Source organism: Pinus tabuliformis, chromosome 5_1 (genome assembly GCF_031772625.1).
Source record: "Pinus tabuliformis cultivar Carrire ecotype Pingquan chromosome 5_1, CPIR1, whole genome shotgun sequence".
Classification (NCBI taxonomy): Eukaryota; Viridiplantae; Streptophyta; class Pinopsida; order Pinales; family Pinaceae; genus Pinus; species Pinus tabuliformis.
In genome coordinates, this window is record NC_142305.1 from 549,583,133 (window position 1) to 549,589,162 (window position 6,030).

A 6,030-nucleotide genomic window follows, 5' to 3' on the forward strand; every position below is an offset into this window, starting at 1 on the left:
CCAATGCCCTGAACCTCAAGTTGTATAGGCCAATGGTCCAAGCCTCTAAAGGGGAGAACTCTCGCTATCATTTCCTTGTCGGTGAGCATAAGGTCCTATGATATTATGAATCTGTCTAACTTGGAGGCGACTTGAGACTCTCCTCCTCTTTTATTGTTCCAAGTAAAGAGGCCATTACTCATGTCAATGTCAACTAGCTTCATATTATCTATAAAAGTTTGAAATGTTGTAGAGTCTTTGCTTAAAGTTCTGGTTCCCCCTTTTTTCTCCGAAAGTGATTTGATCATGTTGAAGTCTCCACCCATGATCCATGGTACTCCTGCATGTCTATCTCTTAGATCCACAAGAGAATCTACAAACCTGAGTTTATCATCTATTCTTTTAGGACCATAAACATTCATGACCAGATAAGTTTCCCTATCTCTCACAAGCTAAATAACCACTGATAAATAATTCCTAGATGCCTCAACATCTATTATGCCAATCTTTTGGGGGTTCCAAAGAGTGAGTATGCCCCCTACCGTATTGTCTTCTTTAACTTCTAGGAACTCAAATCTATTGAGCCATTTGTTGTGAATTTCTTTTACTTTTTGAATGGAACATTTAGTTTCCTGGATAAAGATCATATCCAGAGATTCTTGTTTCATTCTATTGCTAAGTAATCTTTGTTTCCTCTTACTACCTAGAATTCTGATATTCCAAGATGTGAACTTCATTATTAAAGATTTGTAAAGGAGTAGCTAGTTAGGTCTTTCATCTTACCTGAATCTATCATTAGCTTTCCACATTCCATCAACAACTCGTTCTAATTTTTTCTGCCTCTTTTCTTTCCTTGGTTTCTAGGAGCTAATCCTAGTGTGGTTTTCATAGTTTTCACACCTTCATTGCCCTACCTTTCATTGTTTCTTTGTCTTTCCGGCCCTTTAGCCTGAGTTTTCCATAGGAACAACTGTTGTACTATGTTGAACTCTTCTTGTGGTAATGAGTCTACCCCTCCCATGGTCCCCTGTTTCAAGAACCCTTCCAGATCTAGGTGTTCTCTATCAAGAATCTCCTGCAATTCATGATCCTCCATTTCCATCTCACTCTGGGTCATTTCTTGGTCCATATCCAGTTCTCCATCAGTAGGCATGGTCTCTTTTTGTTTATTACTATCCTGTATTTGTTCACTATCTTCTTCTTTCTCCTTCTTCCCTAGCCTTCCTTCCATTACCTGATCTACTTTTGTTATCTCCTCCTCTTCTTCAAGTACTTGGAACCTATTCAGACTGGCCTGTTGCCCTTCTGTTTGATGTTGCTTTGTTCCCCTTTTGCCCCCTTTTCCTCTATATCCCACTTTGTGGAAGCTTTAAGTATCTTTCATAGTGGTAGCTTTACTTTTGTTCTCTATTTTATTGAGAGGGCAGTCTCTAAATAGATGCCCATGCTCATGGCACCTGCAACATCTGAAAGGAATATGTTCATAATCTACTGTTTGCACCCATTCTTCATCAAAAACTTCCAAGATGACTTCATCCGGTAGAGCTCTAGAGAGATCCATCTCCACACATATACGTGCAAAGGAAGTGTATTTACCCCTTCTAGTGGTCTCATCTGCTTTGACAAAATGCCCTAGTTTATTTCCTATGGAAGATAATGATTCCATTTGCCAGTAATCAAGAGGTAGGGAGTAGAGTCTTACCTAGACTAGGACCGAAGTGAAAGTCTCTTGCTTCGGGACAAAATTCATCATCCACAACCGCATGTAAAGCCTTGCTGTTGCATAGAAGTAGGGCCCTCCTTCAAACACTCTGTCTTTGTCTTCAATATTTGTAAAGACCACAATTTTAACAAACCCTTTGACCCCAGATGTAGGTCTATGCTTCCTTTTGGTTTCTAGTGGTATTTAATCCATGTTTGTAATTCCTTTTTAGTGGGCCATAATCCCATGAATTTACAAATGATAGCATATGTCTGCATGTGGTCCCTGTGCGCTTGCAGAGCATGATCATTTAAAACTACTCTGGTGTGACCTCAGCCTTTGGTTTACATGGCCCCTTTTGTGCTTTGTTTTCTGTTCCTTGTTTCTTGTCTTCTTCCTCATTTTCTTTTGTGCTGTTGTCCTCCCTTGATTTGGTAAAATCTTGATCCTCTTCCATGTTCCTTTTCCGTTCTCCTGAAGGACCTCTGATAGGTCCTATTGGTTTCTTACCTCGGGTGGCTGTGGTCTGCCTGTAGGAGGGGTTGGAGCTCCCCCCTTTGCATCCCTCCATGGAGATCAGCACCTGCAGCAATGTGAAACCCTAGCTCTTTGTCCATGTTCTCGGCTCTCTTTTCCTTCCATAGCATATATTTCATTACTTAAGAAGTCATATTCTACATTTTCCTTATTCAAAAACATGAAGAATTTATTTATATATATATATGTTATTATTATTATTATTATTATTTTGGTGACTAGCGGAATCAGCAACGGCAGTGGTATCATACTCGTGTTACATGGGGTTGAATCCCACCGGCTACCACTATAACCTCTAGGAGGAACTGCCCAGCTCGCAAGAATGACCCTCAGTTAAGATGAGACTCAAACTCGTGACCTGCACAGTGGCACGAATGACTTAGCAGATTGTCCGCTGGCCACGAGACCAAACCTCTATGGGCATTTTTTATTATTATTTAAAATCTAACATGATTTTTTTTTTTAATTATTTAAAATCAAAACATGAATTTTCTATTGAAAATATTTGTGATGTTAATGAAAAAAAAAATGCAAGAAAAAAAAAATATAAATATTTTAAAGTCTAAAAAAAAAATGCAATCAAGAAGTAAAAAAAATGCAATCAAGCTTGATTTTATTTTCCCTAACTTATCTACTTGAAAGAATTTTTTATTTTTTATTTTTAAGTAAATGAATGTTTCCAATGGAGTCATTTATGGATTAAACTTTCTAAAATATTCATATCCAAATTTGCGAAATGTACTTGATTGTGTATGAGGACATGAGAAATCATTTTAACCTTTAGATTTTTCGCAAAGATATCTTGAAGAACGGCTGAATGTCGTGGTGCAATCACATTTCGATACCATTCCTCAATGTAGTCTTTGTGCTCCAAAGAATATTTGATCTGCATTCTAGATCCCTTGTCCATAATTGGTTAGTATCTATTTCTTTTTTCTTTTTTTTTGTAAATGATATGCAGCTAAATCTTTTGTGCATATACATGCTTAAATCATGCATCTAAAAAAAACTAAAAAATGAACTTTAGACTAAAAGCTACTTCCTATGCACACTTCCTCAGCAATGACACCAAAATGTTGAGGCAAATTAATTACCTATCATTTATTTGTCAATGCAGGGGTTTCGTAAAACTTGTGAAGCATGTGTGCATTGTATATGCTAGAAATTAACTTTCAATATAGATCAATGTAACTACAATACCAAATAATGAGAAACCAAATTCAACTATTCTGATTCAAAAATCGACTCAAAATAAATTATAGTACAATTATAGTACAACACGCGGAATTGAAATCTTACTCTTTAAATCTTGCAAAAATTCAAAAGCACACCACTCTTTCAGAAATGAAAGAAAAAAAAAATCATTCTTAACCTCTCACGCAGGAAAATATATGAAAGAAAAATTAAAACAATTGTTCTTAACTTCTAGGTAGAAAGAAAATAAAAACAATCATTGTTAACCTCCAGATAGAAATAAAATAAAGACAATCACTCTTAACCTCTCACACAAGAAAAGATATGAAAGCAATAAATCTTACTCTATTAAAGAAATAAACCTTAATCTATGAAAAACAATAAATCTCACACATTATAGGTGGTCAATCTAAAGCATGAGAGATGGAAAGTTGAGAGGCTCCCAGTGCAAGCACTACCAATCAAGGTGAACATCACTCATGAGCATGATGCTAAATCTGAATTCCATTCATAAGTAATCTTAACTTTCCACCCGAGTATCTCCAACTTTACACATGCCTTTGAAAGGAGGAGGCTCTTCTATTTATACGAAAACATAAGAAGATGCCTCACTAATGGAGGTCCATTATTGTCTCCCTAGATCTTTAGAAAATCTCATAGAGTTACAAGTCAAATAGGTAATGATGAGACACATCCTCTTTGACCTTTATCCAAATCTTCTTCCATATGTTGAAGGGAATTCGAATTATCACATTGGAGGCCACATAAGACTGCCTTGGAAGCTTCCAAATGACCTACACATGTCAAGAAACTCAAGCCACTTTTAAGTATTTGCTAGTATATGTCATTTTTCTAAGTTTTAACCATTTAATTCACATATAATACTAGAAATCATTAACTTTTGGAAAACAAAAATGCAACCCATATAATTATGAAAATGGAGGGTAATGAAAGATTATATGGCTATGGAGTTGTGACATGTGAGTGAAATGGTGGCAATAAAGGTGTAATTGGATGATATTTTGAAGATATTTTGGAGACTCTACATGGACTAAATTTCATACTTTGAATTCTAAAGCCTTGGAAAACATGAAACCTTCCAACAAAGATGATGATATTGTAACAAATATTGAAGTCTGCATTTTTCCATCCAAGCATGCAGTGAATTTGTTTTTCGGTTGTAATAGTTTGTAGACATCAAATCTACCACAACATATGTTTGTGATGCCCGCAACATTATTGAAAAACACAATTTGAAAATTGTTAGTCATTCCTTTCAGATAGTAATCATTTTTCCAACATACGCACGACGCTTGTTTTCTCTTCATCAAATATCAAATTTTTATTGGGAAGGTAACCATGGAAAAATGGAACCTCCATGTGTCTTGTTTTATCACTAATAATACCCTTTACACGTAGTATTTTAATTGAGTGAACAACTTTTAAAAAAACACCATCCTATGCCCAACAGGAAAGATACCCATAGCATGTTTAAAGCGTAATAAAATCAAAAGAGAAAAAAAAATATATATATGCCCATGCCATATTCAAAGTGTAACGAATCCATATAAATTTATTCATGTCAGTGCAATTTATAAAAAAAGTTGAATATTCGATTCTCCTGAACCACTTGCTCCTATAAACAGTTGACGATGGTGTTTGAACCCACGCATATTTATGCGTAGATTACCTTCCTTCCGCTCTCTTAATACCTCGGCAGTTGAAATCAATTAAGTAGAAAATCAGAGGGCTCTGGGAATCCGAAGTTTTTGATGCATACCCGGGAATGTGCCCAATGATTTAATTATTCCCTAATAGAAGAGAATATCATTGTGAGAATGGACAACTGCTCCACCGAGCTTCCTCTGAATGGTGAAGCTTTACACAACGAAAAACTCACACTACTAGAGAACAATTTACAAGTTTCCAACTAACTATAAGATTTCTCATGAGGATCAAGCTTTCTCACCCATTTATGCATAGCCTCAACACATCAAGAAGATAGAGAAATCTGTTGAAGGTCAGGATAACCATTATCCACCCTTCCTTCCTTTATCATTCCACGTCTGTGTCCATCACATGGAGAGGATAAGGTAGTGTGTCGTGTAATTAAGGATAAACTCTATCCAACTAAGGGTAGCTATGCCCATGAGGATAACCATTATCCAAACCAATTGTGTTTGTTTCCAAATCGATCAGCCATGGAACATCTCCAAATCAGCAGATAAGCATTCGCACTGCGGGATTTTCTCTGATCCTTCCATGAAAAAGGTGTAATACTAATTACATTATCTTGTATTGCAATCAAAAGAGACATTATTGTAATGCTATGTTTGATATCATTTTAATTCACTTGACTTTGATTATTATTATGACCTTATCTCTCATCTTCATATGACTACCCTCCCTGTAAATATATATATGATTAAAATAATTTAATTAGCGAGAATTTCTTGTGATTTCTATAATTAATATCAAAGCTTTCATTCTGAGTTTTATATTTTGTCACTTTCTTTCTTTGGAACACATCAACTGGTATCAAATCACGTTTGAGTCACAACCTCATAGTTTCCCAGGTACTCGCTTTGCTAAATATTTTAAAACAGTTCAAGGTTTGG

The 6,030-nt window shown here is 35.7% G+C and overlaps 1 long non-coding RNA gene across 1 annotated transcript; it reads right to left on the bottom strand.

The window, feature by feature from the left end:
* Positions 1-3,898: 3,898 nt before the first annotated feature.
* LOC149165975 (uncharacterized) lies at positions 3,899-5,371 on the bottom strand. The gene is made up of 2 exons (XR_016260383.1): positions 5,193-5,371; positions 3,899-4,206 (listed from the first exon to the last, which is right to left on the bottom strand). It is a non-coding gene; the product is annotated as an uncharacterized LOC149165975 (long non-coding RNA).
* Between the last annotated feature and the right edge of the window lie 659 nt (positions 5,372-6,030).